Source organism: Saccostrea echinata, unplaced genomic scaffold (genome assembly GCF_033153115.1).
Source record: "Saccostrea echinata isolate AGI-Se365-2 ecotype Australia unplaced genomic scaffold, CSIRO_AGI_Sech_v1 ptg000033l, whole genome shotgun sequence".
NCBI classification, from domain to species: domain Eukaryota; kingdom Metazoa; phylum Mollusca; class Bivalvia; order Ostreida; family Ostreidae; genus Saccostrea; species Saccostrea echinata.
The window spans coordinates 34188711-34206254 of NW_026889782.1; the positions used below are offsets into that span (position 1 = coordinate 34188711).

The 17544-nt window shown below is 32.4% G+C and overlaps 1 protein-coding gene and 1 long non-coding RNA gene across 3 annotated transcripts in view; both read right to left on the minus strand.

Annotated features, from left to right (window-relative positions):
* The window catches only part of LOC133198463 (fibroleukin-like), a 116731-nt gene that overhangs the window by 61918 nt on the left and 37269 nt on the right, over positions 1-17544 (minus strand). The gene's annotated exons all lie outside the window — the stretch shown is intronic.
* LOC133198877 (uncharacterized) lies at positions 3880-16125 on the minus strand. Of its 2 annotated transcripts, XR_009722640.1 has the most exons (4): positions 16081-16125; positions 15487-15560; positions 10258-10657; positions 3880-4483 (listed from the first exon to the last, which is right to left on the minus strand). It is a non-coding gene; the product is annotated as an uncharacterized LOC133198877 (long non-coding RNA). The 2 variants fall into 2 exon arrangements; XR_009722641.1 differs by lacking the exons at positions 15487-15560; positions 16081-16125 and adding an exon at positions 13203-13310.

Genomic DNA, 17544 nt, shown 5'->3' on the forward strand with positions numbered 1-17544 from the left:
GTTTCTAAACTACTGGATCAGTCCGTTTGCCTTCTACGAAAGGGATGACACAATCATTTCGCGACAAAAGTCACGTAAATTATCTTCGCACCTTTTTCTTGGGTTGTTCTATTGAATGGGTGTGATAACTTCTATGGAAATAAGTAAATTATAAATGTTCATTCTTTTAACACGATTCTTAAGCTCCAGATTTTTTATTAACAGTAAATTTTATCTCATTTTTTAAGAGAACACATTGTATATGGACAGGCAACACTAAAGCAATGGATTTGCTGATTATTCTTACTATTTATCCTATAAGTGGACTAGTCTAATCATAAACAAACTCCCTCCACCTAGTAATGGGACATCCCTTCTTGATTCAGTCTGTTTTCCACCTAGCCTTTCTTTTCAGTATATCATTTATTAATAATGTACGTTACAAGGTTAGGTTTTTAAGAAAGCTTAGAAAGTCAGCGAGTAGCATATTATTTCATGCTTTGTGATGAACAAGGATTTCCTTTTAATACAGTGACAAGATTGTAGGTCAGTGCCCTTAGAGGAATGGGCTTCACTCCACGACATCATGATCTGCACTGGTTTTCATTTCATAAAAAAAAAAACAGGTTATTATAATTATGAGAAAGCCTAGGTCCTGAAATCGGTTGAAAAGAAAAACTTAACAATTTCAAAACTGTATATAAAGATGTATTTTAAACTCAATTATAATACATGTACACGTATATGGTAAGACCATCATCGCCTGAGTTTTGTCCGGGGGGGTGGGGGGTGTTATTAGTATCTTGTTTTGTGCTAGCTATAAAGTGTACAGGTCATTTAGTTTGATTTCTAGAGCAGCATTGAAGCATTTTTGTCTCAAGCACTTCAAGACAACTTTCCCAGTTAAAACTGTTCATAATTTACTTCATCGTCGAGTGTGCATGAGGCGCGCTCTCTAGTAAGAGAGTACATGTAATATGAATTTCTTAAGAATCATCTATTTTTCTCAGAATTATCAGTGGCGGATCCAGGAATTTCATAACGAGAGGGCGCAGTAGAAGGCAGGGGGTCTGGGGGCTGTATTGAAACCCCAGTGGGTCCAGGGCAAAGCCCTGATGGGGGTTCGGGGGCGAAGCTCCCGGAAGCTGACGAATTCTTACAAATAGGAGGTGTTTTTTCCTTGATTTTAGCATAATGAACATATAAGTTCTGCATACAAAAAATTCAAACGGGGGTTGGGGGGGGGGGGGGGCGCACGCCAGGCGCGCCGGTGCTGGATCCGCCTTTGATTATAATCTACGCTACGCTAATAAATGACCAAATAGTGGCATGTCTTAGATATTCGTTAATCTGTTGTATTTGGTTATGACATTTGAGAAAGTCAATTGTACATCTTGTGTAATGAAGTATCGCAACTATGTCACTCCTTGATGACGGAAAAATCTTGCATATACGTTCCATAGATATTGATTGATTAGTCAGGCAAGCTTTTTGAAAAGCTATTACTTGTACACATTAAAATTGCACTACTCAACGTTGTAGTGGTTATCTACATCGATAAAATTTCTTAGATACCACTGGGTTATGATCTTGATGAATGCATTCTATAGAACACATTGTCAAAGAGGAAGGACAACAATTTAATACCCAGTCTTCAGATAATGCGTTCATTCGTTGAACTTTAGGCTTTTTTTTGAGGGGGGGGGGATGGCACTGAAACTCGTGCTTAATTATCATTTTTTTTAAATTTTCATTTTGAATAAATAATTAATGAATTATTAATAGGGAATAAAATCAAGACACTTCAACTCCTGTAGCATGAAAATTGAATTTAGTGAAAAGAGGTTTTGTGGATTTATGAACTCCGCAATGTGCTCTCCACAGAAGAAAGAAATAATCAAGATAAATTGGTTTCTTAAGTATTTCCAAAATTTCTTTAATGGGGTGTGCTCCAAAGCCCTGATTCAATCACACCTGTATCCAACCTTATTAATAATATATTATTTTTCTTAACCCCTTCCATCAATATCATGCAAAGCGGGAATTATGAAAAAAGGGGAGGATTCTCATATAAGTACCCAAAACGTGGAGCGGGGGAGGGGGTGCATAACATTTTCACTGATTCTTTTGTTGAACGTAGGACGGTAGCAGGGAGAGTGTGGCTAATTTTGGTCAAAATTTGAGGCATGTTACCGGATATTGCATATGCAAACAAAGAATTTTTTAAGCTTGGTTACAAGTTCTAAAAAACTTTTGACCGACACAATCAAACATACATATATATTTGATAAAATGAATACGAATTTACTTAATTAATTCATTTATGTAATGAGAATATTTTAGCACATTAAAGAATACGGGCTAGGCTAGTGGATCAAATAATAAAATAATAAAATAGACTGAGATTTGAAATATAAATAGTGAATAAAGCCTATCTCTTTACATATTTTCAAATTTGATTTAAAAAAAAAGATGAAAAAGTGATTGCAAAATAAAAAACCACCTCACCAGAAGGCCCACTTTAATCTTAACAAATAATTTCATTAATAAGGCAACTAATTCTGAACAATATTTGCATATATAATATACTGTTACATAAATAGAGATGTGTGTCATGTACAACCAAGTACAAATTACTTATTAAATAGGTAAAACCCCTTATAAAAACTTCAAAGGGAAAACTGGACCTTTATGACTATAGGCTTAATTCATCTTTTTCCATTTAAATCATTTATTATTTTAAAAAAATTAAACTCGCTGTGTTTCTTCAGAATAGGGTGTACTTTTATGTTCCTAAAATTATAAGAATGAAATCTAATACACTGAAGATGCCAAAGCCAAAATGCTTGCCTGAGTCATTTTGTGTCTATTGCTCTTAAAGAGATTATTTTTAAAGATTTTTCCCCTCCATATTCCCATGAAAAATGTTGACACCTATATACATGTAAAATTTAACCCCTAATTTTAGTCCTTTTCTAATCCAAATGTCCATAATTTAAACAAAATTAAATACTGACACATAGATACATGCAAAATGAAAACCCTACTTTTAGCCCTTTCCTAACCCCAATGTTTATAATTTGAAAAAACTAAATCTATATGATGTTGTAATGTTGGCATATGAATTTGCTTTATAAATGTCACCCTGCTAATTATCACTTATACATATTTTCAGGCAAAACTTTTAACCCCTCTGCAGCTCTATCCTCGCCTTATGGGCAATGAAAAAAACTTGAATCTATGCTCATTAAGAAAACTCTTGGATAACATTTGTCTTATATGATCAAGTTGTTCTTAATTGCTCTTAAGGTATTCAATGTATAATGACCATATTCTGTACCCAATAAATGAATGGTCCAGTGTTTTTAATCAAATTAGCATTTTGAAGATGTTATCAAATAAAAGTACACCACCAAAGGAATTTACAAAATTTTGATTATTGTCCAATTAATTGCACCTTGAATATTATATTGAAGTCTATGGGCAGTGCATGTTTTGTTTAGATATTCAAAAAGGTAATTTGAACCTCATACAAATCTCTTGTGAAAATATGCATAAACTCTCTCTTTATTGAAATATGAAATAAAATAAGTCATCTACCACAGATATATTGACAAAATTTAAATTTTCTTCTTTGCATCAAGGGCAGATAACTCTTGAAAATGTTTACGGTGCAAAATGGTCATGCAGTTTCTAATATGTTATCAGTCATGTGAATTTGGTTCATTTTACTTTCATCATTAATATCTAGCAATACATATTTAACTAGTTTAAAATAATTCAAAATTGCTCAATATTCCTTCATTATACATTGAATACCTTAAAATAACAGATTTTTAATGACATTACCCCATTTTTCATATTTCTTCATTATCTCCCCTTGAAAAAAGATGCAGCACCTTTATTTGAATAAGCTTTATTCCTTTTAAGCAGAGATACATTGTACCAAATGTGGTTTACATTGACCAAATGTTAGAAAAAAAAAGAAAATGTTAAAAGTTAATGGAGGACAAACAGTCAAAACATAAATGTTGCATTGTTGGATACCAGAGACTTCTTTTTATCAGAATTGTGCAATTGAGCCTTTGGATCAGGTGAGCTAAATTCCATATCCATGTTTAGCTATGGACCTCATTGTTTAAACAGGTGTGCTATATCTTCTTGAAGTAATGTACACCATATACAAATGTTATTTTTAAGGCAACTCACTTCAATTTATTAATACTGGTACAATTTAGAAGATCTGAATTCCACTGGCAACTGTCAAAGGCAATCTAGTCTCACTTATAGATGAATCAGAATGTTTTTAAATGTACTTTTAAAGCTTTAATTCAATTGTCACAGCAGAATTTGTTTAACTTCCAAGAAATATTTTTCGAACTGGCTGGCTCTCTCAGTTGGACATTCAAGCACTCAAAATGGCTGCATGATTATTTTTTCTGATGAACACTAAGAATTTTCTTTTGTCCTGGTTTTCTTCTTTAGCCCACCATCTTGCATGCATCTATATTGAAATTAAATTTAAATGATCATTTAATCATGCATGTTTAAAAAAAAAAAACTTCAAATTATCAAATCCTTCCTGCATATATATATATATATATATATATATATATATATATATATATATATATATATATATATATATATATATATAACAGTGTATTATTTGAATTTGGAATTATTCGCAAATGTACATGTAATCTGGTTCCCCTTAAAAATTAGAAAGGCTATAATTCTGTCAAAAATCAACAAAGTGGAATGAAATGCAAACTTGATCTGTAACTTAATTATCAAGGTACACACACATGTACTAAAAATCAGCTAAATACACATGTACACTGTATCTGCATATTTCTGCCCTCTACATGCAAGATAAATTATGTTAACATGAAACATAATTATGTAGACATGCGATTTATCTATGTCAACATGCAAAATAATTATTTTAACATGCGAGATAAATATGTAGACATGCGACTTATTTATGTCAACATTCAAGATAATTATGTAGATATGCAACTTATTTATCTCAACATGCAAGATAATAATGTTAACATGCAGCTTATATTTTTCAACATGCGACTTATTTATGTCAACATGCGAGTTATATTTTACATGCAAGATGATTATGTTAACATGCAACTTATTTATGTCAACATGTGACTTATTCATGTCAACATGCAACTTATTTATGTCAACATGCGAGTTATATTTAAACATGCAAAATAATTATGTCAACATATGCATGCAAGATAATAAGTTGCATGTCAACAAACATATCTCACATATTGACATAATAAATTAACTCGCATGTCAACATAATTATCTTGCATGTTGACATAAATAAGTTGCATGTTAACATTAATTATCTTGCATGTTGACATAAATAAGTCGCATGTCTACATAATTATCTTGCATGTTAACATAAATTAGTCGCATGTCAACATAATTCTGTTACATCTTGCTTGTATGATGTCATATAATGGCGTGCATAAGTAAAGTTTAAAATTAGATTCTCTTGAGAAGTTGGAAACTTGCAGGTAACATAATTATTTTGCATGTTGGCATAAATAAGTTGCATATCTACATAATTATGTTGCATGTAAACATAATTTATCTTGCATGTAGGGGGCAGATATATGCCACCAATGCCCATAGTTTAGAAAAAAAATCCAGAAAACCAAGTGATAAAGACTGACAGACAGACTGAAAGACAGATAAAGGGGAAACCTGTAGTCCCCTTCGGTTTCACTGGTAGGGGACTAAAATAATTACATATGGTGTACAAATATTTTGGAGACTCTCTGGAACAGTAGTATATTCATTAATTTTAAAATGAACATCATGAAAATATTGATCTTAGTACATATACATGATGTGTCATAATAGAACATGCTAACTAAATAAATTAAAAGGAAAATCCCACTTTTCAGAGCACGGTTTTAATAAAACAAAAAGTGTGGAAAACCAAATGGGACAGACTGACAGACAGTCAAGGAGAAAATCTATAGTTCTCTCCAGTTTAAACAACATGGGACTATTAAAATAAGAAGTTTACACCCCCTCAAATGTTAAACATATTAAAAGACCTTTCTTTTTTGGATTGAGATTTTTTTTTTTTTTTTTTTAAAGTGATATTCTTACATTTGGTGATCCAAACAGAATTATAAAATTTAAAACTAGATTTACATAAAATTTTAATGAATAATGAGTAGAGAAAACATTTTTTAAACATTAGAAATTTTAATCTATCCATTTTAGCAAATATTTTTCATCACTCGAATCATTCTTGCTATGGCAGATTAAATTTGAAGAAAATAATTATTAGATGTGTAGATTGCAGGGGCTTTTGAATTAAAAAAATATTGTGTATAGGAAGTCTTAACATACAAATATTAGCTGTACATATATACATTAAATATTATACAATTATTGCTGGTTTTTGAGGTCAATACGATGATTTTGACACCTGAAGAGTACAGTATTCACCGAGCCCGAAGGGCGAGGTGAATATTGTACTTCGAAGGTGGCTAAATCATCGTATTGACCGAAAAAACAGCAATAATTGTTTTATTATATGATTAAATGACACACACTCATTAAGCAATCCATGCCATCTTACTTGTTCACATCTATTGAAGTACTACCTGAACATAATGAGAGAAACAGGGTTAAAAAACAACCAGTTTTATCACATGTATTTTGGAATTTTTAATTCTAGTTTAGGGTCAATGTAGAGGAAATAAATGTCAGGCACATATATAGGATTGATTTTGAAAATGGGGGCATTAGAAAGGGAAAAAAATGACAACTTACCTGAAAACAAACTTTTGACTAGCCCCCCCCCCCCCCCCCCAAAAAAAAGGAAAAGAATTCTCCCAACTCAAAATTTTATTTAGTGGGATATAAAGATCCATAAACGAGGGGAGTGGGGCTTTCATTGAAATTTTTTATACTTAAAATTTAAAATAAAACTTTACATTCTCAAAAGGTGGGGAGAGAGCGGCAGTTCTCCTGCAACCCACCACTCCCACCCCTCACCCAAGAATCTATGTGCCTTTAATGTTACATGTATGTTCATATGAGTGGAAGTCAGGTGCAAGTGAAATAACTTTCCAAAACTATTTGCATCAATTTGGAATTTCCCTATCTATTTTTGGTCAAACGTAGAATAAATAATTCCTTATATTGACCTGAAATGTCACGTGCAGGTCAATATAACATAGTATTTTTCTAACATTGTTGGATCTCAGCCAATCAGAGAGATGGGAATTATTCAATCATATAATAAATAAATATATATATATTACCGTATATACTCGCCTATAAGTTGGTTCGCATATAAGTCGGTTGTATTTTTTAAGCTTTTATTAGAGGGATTGACCATGTTGACCATCTAAAATATCAGTCTTTTTATAACTCCCCTATAAATCGGACAAAGAGTTTTGGTCCAAATTACAACTCCCAAAAAACCGACTTATAGGCAAGTATATACGGTATATATACACTGTGCTGTAGAAAGCCTGTCCACTGCTAGAATTCATTCACCATTTTTTAATAAATATGTTGTCAACTTACATGACTTAGTGTCTTCAACTTATCCCTCTTATCAGTTAAACTTACATAATTAACATGATTAACCATGTTATCTGACACATTTGCTTTCAACAGATTTTATCATAATCTAAAAATATCTCATGATTTTATTGCAATTATAAATTCATAAAATTTATATGTCCTTATTTGTCGCACATAGTCTCTTAATTAGGGGTGTTTGTTATACATGGACCAGTATATGGAGATAACTTTCAACTGAAGTTGGTTACCAGTTAAAGGCAATCTTAATTATCATTACTTTTTTGGTTGTCAATTTAAAAATCAGAAAAGAATTCAAGTCATCTTAATTTAAGTACGACTTCACTGTACTTTACAAAATGTAAACTTTTTTTTTTGAGATATAGAATTTTGGATTACCATGATTACTGATTCTATAAACATGATAAATTATATTTATAAACAAACCTTATCATAATGATTGAAGAACACATTTATTCTTATTAATAACAATTTTACAGTGGAAACTTCAAGGAATTTTTTTTTAATATTCTATAGAACACGTAGAACAAAAGTAAAAAAAATTAAGTGATATGCATCAATATATATCATAAAACACAAGTCAAAATATTGTGACAGTCATGATTAAATTTTTTTGCATTTTGATACTCATCCCTACTTTTAATTAAATGAATATTTACTCTACACTTTGTGTAAGTTTTGAATGAGAAAGCATTTATGAGATTAGACTCAAAGCAAAGCTAGTGGGCTAACAACAAAACAAGAGGCCCATGGGCAACAACACCCACCTATCAGTCACTTTGGCCCTGCTGTTCTGCTACAGATTTTTCCCCCAATATACATGTATTCCTAATGGCTATGTAAAATTTTGATCGTCTTTTGTGGCCCAACCCTATATATAGGGGCCATCATTTAATAAAAAATGAATCTACGCTACCAGAGGATGCTTCTTACATTATTATGTTTCATCGTGGCTTTAATGTTCTTGAGAAGAATTAAGCATTTTAAAGATTTATCCAATGTAATCCCTATTGTGGCCCCACCCTACCCCCAGGGGCCATGATCTGAACAATTTAAAACCTACACTACCTAAGAAAGCTTTCACCTATTTTCATCTTTTCTAGTCCAGTATTTCTTGAGAAGAAGATATTTAAAATTTTTCCTATATATTTCAATGTAAAGTTTTGATTCCCTATTGTGGCCCTATCCTACCCCCAGGGGACATGTTTTGAACAATTTACAATCTACACAACCTCGATCAGGGAGCTTTCAACTAAATTTCATCTTTACTAGTCCAGTAGTCTTGAGAAGAAGAATTTTAAAGATGTTTTTCCTACAATATTTTCAATGTAAAACATCCATTCCCTATTGTGGCCCCACCCTACTCCCGGGGACCATGATCTGAACAATTTATAATCTAATCTTCCTTAAGAAGCATTTATATGAGTATCAGCGTTTCTGCCACAGTGGTTCTTGAGAAGAAGATATCTGAAGATTTTCCCTATATATTTCATTGTAAAATTTTCATCCCCTAATTTGTGGCCCCATCATGCCCTGTGGGGGCAAGATTTGAATAATTTACAATCTACACTACCTCAGGAAGCTTACATATAAGTTTCAGCTTTTCTGGCTCATTGCTTCTTGAAAGAATATGTTTCAATGGCCCCACCCTATTTTTGCATTTCTTGATTATCTCCCCTTGGAAGGAAACTTGGCCCTTCATTTTAAAATTTAGAATCCCCTTTACCCAGGAATGCTTTGTACCAACTTTGCTTAATATTGGCCCAGTGCTTCTTGAGAAGAAGTTGAAAACATGTGAAAAGTTTACAGATGGACGGACAGACACTGGACAATATGTGATCTTACTTGAACTTTCAGCTCAGGTGAGCTAAAACTGGAAAAAGGGTGGGAAGGGGGGTGTTAAGTCATACATGCACCTTGTCCATTAGCTTTCACGAAAATTAAAAATATATGTACATGTATTTTTAAAAAAATCAATGTGAGAAGCTACATCAGGGTTTGAAATTAACAGTAGCCCACTCGCAATTTGCGACTTATGTTCCATATGGGCAACTTAAAATTACGTTCAAGTTGCCCACATGGCGATTAGAAAATTTACGATAATAAATATTTGTTTTTCAATTTTGTCCGAATGTTTTGTTTTTTTCTCTTGAAAAATTTCATAATCAGTAAAGTGCTTTATGATTACCCGTAAGAAGTACTTATACATAAAGCGTCTAAGTGATTGTGTCAGGCACAATGTGACATCGACGGGTCAATAAGCCCAAGAAACCAAAATGTTCTGTTGTTATTTGTGAATGAAAACGTGCCATGTGCTCTATATATATGATATTGAATGATCATATCAATCTTCATAAACAGAAGAGTTCCACTTCAAATTTAGATAAGTCGTGCATAATGTCATAACGGATAGAAAAGAAACACAAAACACATGATAAAAAAGAAAAGAAAAATGGGGTTATTGTTTTTATATTCAATAGAAGGTGTGATAATCTGTGGGTGAATAAATTTTGATGTGGGCCCCAGAATTGAGGTTCAGTAGCCCACATTGCTATCAAAGATTACAAGTTAGTTTAAAACCCTGTACATGTAAAAATTAGTTAAAATTAAACGGTAGTAATTAAAATTGCTAGGTCATTAACAATCAAGATAATTGATATAAATGTTTAATTCACTTACCAACAATGAGATCCAAGTTCAAAGAGCCATATTTCCAATGGTTGATTCTTTGTCATCAAAACTCCTAAAATCTGTCTTAGTCTTAACTCGCACATCGATCTTCCTTAAATTTTTGAAAATCATGATTTTTGTTAATTTTGTCAGTTCAACAGTATTTCCTGACTTAATGGAAGTCTGAAAAAAGTCCTGAGGATTACACTCTACTATTCTTTTTTTTCACACTCCCATGGAATTTATTCTGATTTGTCATATTTGGTTTCTCACAATCCTTAAATCTTTCTATTGTGGCTATACATGCTTCCTTTAAACTTGGTTGATATCACGTGTTCTATGATCCACCACAAGCTGTAGAACAGACGTCCTTCTTCTTACAGGGTTTGTTGATAAGAAATGTTCATAACTAAAAAGATAAAGTGATTCCCATCTATTAGAATGTTGCAGACCTTTAATGAAATATCAAGATTACAAACAGTATTTAAGCTCAAAGGTGCACTGAAACATTACTAATTGTGAGCATTGCAAACATAGATCTCTAAAACATCAGAGGTGGGATGAGTTGTCATGGAGGAATAAGCATCCCCTGTCAACTAGTTACACCTGCTGTGAGCTCCTTGTCATAATAGGGTGAAATGGATAAATCTGTAGACAATTCAGTATGAAAATAATGGCCTAACAATTTCTGTATGAAAAACATTGATCAGTAAACATTTGACTTATCTGTACAGTAGACTGTATTTGTTAACAAGGTCATTGTATCAAACACAGAATTTGCAAAATGTTCAACCTGTATCATCAACTTATTTGCCAATAGCTTGCCTCATTTTAGTAATTGTTTGTACTAGGTACACATGCTCTTGTCCTTTGAATCAAATGGGAGTCATAAACTCCATATGAAGGTGATAATGCTACATAAGTAAGGGAAGTTAATAATAGAAAAATTAAAGTTATGTGTTTATCATAAAATTTAGTTGTTACTTTGCCATTAATGTCTTTGTCTAGTAAAATATTCAAATATGAAACAGATGTATATGCCTCTGTGGTGTCTTTAATTTTGAGTTCAAAGAGATAATTACATGTGAATGAAAAAAAAAAATTAAATATAATGAATAGTGATCAATCTCAAAAAATGTATAAACATTACAAATCTGTGAAGTGCCTTGCAAAAACAAGGACCCCCGGGAAATCCCAGAGGTGGGATCAGGTGTCTAGGAGGAGTAAGCATCCTCTGTTGACCGGTCACACCTGAATAAGTTAGTGTAGGAATACAAATGAATACTTACTGCCCATTGATAAAGCATCATCAATATGTCATTATACATGATATATCTAATCATGTACCGTTAGTATATATAGGACAGGAAATACAAAATATAGTTATTTATAAAACAGTGTACAGTGCTACCTCGGTATATTGCCAGCTTTTGTCCAAGGCAGATTTTGGCATTATAGCGAGGGTGGCAATATAACGAATTCTGCCATAAATTACAATTCAGTGGGTAATCAAAGCAAAATAAATAGTTTATGTAATTCATTTCAGTTACAGTCTGTTAATGTCATGCTTGTGCACATACGTATAAGGGAAGCTCTCGTTTCTTTTTGAAAAAGAAGTCATTATTTTTTTAGTTTACAATATTTTTACTGAAAAGAAACAAAATGTCAGAATATTGAACACCTGTCAATTCCCTGCTCTTTCGCCATGCTCTAAGAATTTAATAACCTGATAACAAAGATGTCAGTAGCCGTTACAGCCTCTCGGTATTAAAAAAGTTTTGAGAATTATTATTAATCTCATCTGAATCGAAAGTAGATTTTTTTCACCGTCTCAAGAATTTCTGAATCAGTTAAAAAGTTTGGTTGGTAAAGTGTCATGACGAATGGCAAGTCACGTGTCAGAATACGTCAACCTGTTGTAATAAACATGCATTCTTATGTTTGCTGGTACCTGTGTACTTCTCTTCCGATTCTGTTTTGATATTTATCAATCAACCCAATCTGTGCCCAACAATTTATGAAAAATTCAGGGGTAACAGAATCCTTAATATTTTCACGTGCGGAATTATAGTAGTCTAAAAATAGAGGTGGGATTTCCTTTTGATCGATAGAATGGCTTCTTAATCTAAGGGGACACAAATGAATATTTGCATTTATTATGGTTTGGGGCATTATCCATGATAAGCAATAATCGGCGATTTACAATCAAATAGATCGAATATTGATCAATCAATTTTTTTTCTTCTCGTAATCCAAATTTGTACGCTTTCTCTTGCCTGACGTTTCCATTACTGTGATGAAATAATTCTTCTTTCTTATAAAAACACGCCAAAGACATTGCTAATTTTGAGTTTTATTCACCAATTATTTTTAATTTAGCTGAATTCCTTGTCCAGCCCGTTACGCTTCACCGCAACCACTGACAAAGCACGGGTGTGTTGTCCAAATTACCGACCCGCTCTAGGTAATTGGCATTGTTCTCAAGGGTTTTCCTTATATAATTTGACCTTTTGTTTCCTAAAACCAGTGGCGGATGGCAATAAGCAGGGGTGGCAATATAACAGGTGTATTAACAAAAGGGGGAAATCCGTTCTTCGAGAATTCTTGGCAATAAGCGAGGGTGGCAATATAACGGAGGGCAATATACCAAGGTAGCACTGTATTTTCAACTTCAGCTAGGTCATCATATTAAAAAATAATCATATATTTCCAAACATTGAGGAGTTTCATTGTATTTAATCTTGTAAATAGTGTATCTGACCAGCAACATATGGCATGTGGCTTAATTGTGCTATTACGCATGCATCAAAATTTATTTCTAATTATAGCTTTCCTTAGTGTGCACACGGCCTTAATGCAAAGAAATTTGATGCGCAGTAAATTAATTTGAATTAACTTATTTGCATTAAATTGTCCATGTGAATGTGGTTCAAATTTAATCTGTATTAACTTACGTTTAATTCGAATTAAACCCTCCTTGTGAAGACGACATTAAATGTACATATCTCATACTGTACACCCTCATCAAAGCTTCACAACCAGATAATACATATTCTTGTCAGCTGTCAAAATCACATTCGCATGATTAAAATGAAAGTGAACGTGAAGTTGAATACCGATCCCGATTAGCATGAATACAATTAAAGGACTGTTAAGGACCCTCTATACACTAAATCAAAAATGTTTTTAGTCCAAGATAAATAAATTGAACACTTTATTTGCATGTGTTATCTCACTCAAGTAAACAATGTGTAGAGATTTCTGTTCATCAATACTTTAATGTCTTTGAATATTTTTCTTTAAGGGTGTAAACATGCCATGTACCCTATGTTGAACATGTTGAAATTCAAGAAAATGAAGTAGATCTGATAAGCTCATTATTTATACCTTTATACAATATAATTTTTTTATTCAATTGTTAAGAATGCTTGTATTAACTAAAATTCAGTAACAGACTGCTAGGATTTCAATTTATCAAATTTGATTTAGACCCCAGGGCGAATTAGTCTCTATCTCCATAAAAATACCATAAAATCAGAGCTCTTTGGTGTGCAGTATATACTAGAGTGTAATTGATTTGTATGAGAAAACTGAAATCAAAATAATCATGGAGGGTAAAAAATTGGGGGGGGGGGGTTTACAATCTTTCAGATTTCTTCTAATTCCATCAAAAAATATATACAGAGAGCTTAATTTATGCAATCTAAGTAATTATAATACACAGATGATAACATTTCTTGCTCATTTGAAATTACATATACATTTGTAATATTCTTGGCACACCGACTTGTTCACTATCAACAAAATGTTTTCCTTTTAAATTAAATTTTAATAATCTGGTTAAGTGGTACATTCTAACAGATACTCTTTATCAACAAACTTCTCTTAACATAATTGATCACTCAGGTTTACAGCGCCTGCCAGTCAATCGATATCAAACATTAATTAATAGAGTCCGGCCTCTAAAAGATTATGAGGCCCCTTATATTTTTTGTTGTATTGTCAAAATGTCTTTTATTGTCTTATTTAGTATTTTTAATACACTTACAAACAACTTGTTCCTTAGACACTAAATAATGATTAAATAACTTGAGTTTGGTCTGAATTTACTGTGCTTTTCCAGTCACTGCACTTAAAAATACTATTTTTGCATCTACTGTAAGTTTTACTCACATTAAGGTGTTGATTATATACATGTACTGTAGAAGCACAAATTTTCGTGGACATAAAATTTTGTTATTTCTTATGTTATCTGAGAAGGTTTTGTAGGCATTAAATTTCATTGTTATGAATGTAACCCTACTCATTATATATTGAAATGTAATATTTCATGTGGGATTAACAACGAACAAATGACAAAATAAAGGAATATTTCTGCTTTAAAAGCATATATTGTGTGTATATATATACACTGTATAGCCCTGGCCTTGGGGAACTGGAATCTTGCTCCCTCCCTCAATGATATACTTTAACTGTATAATAACATAATTGTATTCTCTGCAGTTGGAAAATCTTTTCATTAATTTTTCTTTTTAAATCCCTCAATAAAAAAAAAATCTCTTCATTTTGAATTTCAGTGGTTGCATTATACCCCAATAAATACATGTATAGTGTGTACCCCTCCTTCTTTGTTTTTTTTTTTTTTCTGAAAATAGAAGTGTGCACACCATAAAAGAGAATTTATAGTAGTTCGTATTTGTCTAATATATTAACACATTACATATGGAATGCCCCGGTGACAACAATGGCCAATGGTGTAGTATTAATTATCTGTCCTGTTTATTATGGAAAATAGCTAAATAATGAAAATTATCAGTATGACTGTCAGTTGCAAACATCTTTTTTTTAATCCCATTTAAATAATTTTATTTTACTTTTTATCTGGACTACATGTATCATTGGTGAAGTTCTTTGTCTTTTAAACTGAACCTTTAATTTTTTTTTTTTATACTGGCACAATTAGCTGATAACATACAGACTTAATTTTAAATTTATTGATCCTCCCAAATATTTTCCGGTCTTGGGCCAACAGACTGTCATTAAGGTAAATAAATATGTAAAACACTGATTCATGACTGTAGTATATTGAAATAATGCAGGGAAACATGTACAGATCATGTTGATACACAAACACATCATCACGAACTCAGATCATCAGAACTTCAGGTAGTTTTTTTTTTTTTTTTCTGACATGTAGGTTTTCACTATTAAATGAATATTATATAATTGCATTCATACCATAAACTTCTCTCTGCTGTGTTCTGAGAATCCATGAACATTGATAATTTCTGATCCGAAACCAATGAATCTACCTGAAATGTATTATAATATTATGCAGTTTTAAAACATAAATTCCATGATAAATAAATAGGAAAATATATTCTTTAATTACTGTAACTTAGTAGAAGTCGCATCATTTTCATGAATCATCACAGCTATATATACATATTCTCTCAAAACTGTCCCAATGCAATAATGAGTGCATAACAATAAAATGACAAGTATCAATCTTTAAATTCACATACTTTGAAAACTTTGTACATTAAAATTAGGGCATGGCACTGTCTAAATGCACAGCATGTCTTTGACATTAATATCAACTTATATAGCTGCACTATACCCTCAGGTTGCCAGGGCTAGAAGACCACGTTGAAGCAGGGACCTATACACGCTTAACAATTATATCTATGTCCCTGGGAGAAGTAAACAGCTACCCCCCCCTTTCATCATTTAAATTATTTCTAATATTTACGCCTCAGTTGTACATGTGTTTTTTTAGTTGACAGCTTAATATGTACACAATATTAACAATGCTTTTAGCAGCCCACGTACCTATATATAACCCAGGCAGACTGAACGTTTCCCCGGCCCATAACACATGTTGTGACCGACTCTACTTTCGTTTTTAATATGAAACCTTCGAATTTGACATGACACATAAACAAGACGCGAAACGCAAGAAAACATTTAAATTTTCTAACAATATATTTTGCTACACATTTCAAAAGATCAACGTTGATTCAATAAAAATCGAAATATTAGATGCACGTACATGCAGAAATAGTTTCTCTCCGCGAGTACAACATATGCCAATACGGAATGTGTTTACCTTCCCAGAGACATAGATATAGAGAAGATTTCTTTATGTTTTCACTAACATTAATAATAATAACTTTTAGTTTAATGGTTTTAACCATTTATACTGCAATCATGCAACGATGTACATTGTAAGAATACAGCATATACATGTATACATATCGTAGGAAAATAATATTGAGTAAACAATAATGCCGTAATGTCATAATGGACACATATCTTTACTCATTTATTCATAGGCCATATTTAATACATGTACATAAAATTTATTTATTTATTTACAGATTTTGTACTTACCTTTTACAAAGTTTACTTCGTCCTCATGTACATGACTAAGTGTGAAACGGGTACTGTATTATGATGTCATTTACGACGTCATTTGATGTAACGAGCATGCGCACTCGCAATGTGTGTAAGTCTCGCCGAGAAGAAAAAATGATGGATCGGTGGTCATCTTATACACACTCATTACACAGATCTCATGCATCCGGTCAAATTAACACTTCATTTTTTTGAAATGGGATGCATCCTAGGACATTTTCTAGTTGATTTATGACAAAATCCAACTGAACACCACCATTTCGTGTTCATTTGGATTTTTCCGTGTTCATTTAAACGTGTGCCGTCTAAAGCACGTGTCCAATTGACAGGGTTTACAAACACACACACACACACACACACACACACACACACACACACACACACACACACACACACACCCTCATTTGTTAGGTACTTATTCAAGATCATTTGTATTGGTAAGAAATAATTGATGTATGATCATTTCTACTATGGCTCATAATTTGAAACATTAACTGTATAGACATTTTAGTCTTGTTGTGATCTCAGAACACTAATCGTGTATGGTCGTTTAATTGATTTTTTTAGTTCACCTTCTGGCCTTTTTTTCTTTTCTCTTAAAAACATGTTACGTGACTAAGGTTCCTGTTATTTACCTAAGGTTCCTGTTACGTATAAGGTTCCTGTTATTTACCTAAGGTTCCTGTTATTTACCTAAAGTACCTGTTATTTACCTAAGGTTCCTGTTACGTATCCAATGTTCCTGTTATTTACCTAAGGTTCCTGTTACGTACCAAAGGTTCCTGCTACGTACCTAAGGTTCCTGTTGGATTTCCCGCCAGAATGAATTGATACATCTCAGCTTCCCCCGAAACAGAGAATTGATCGTACATTTCATAC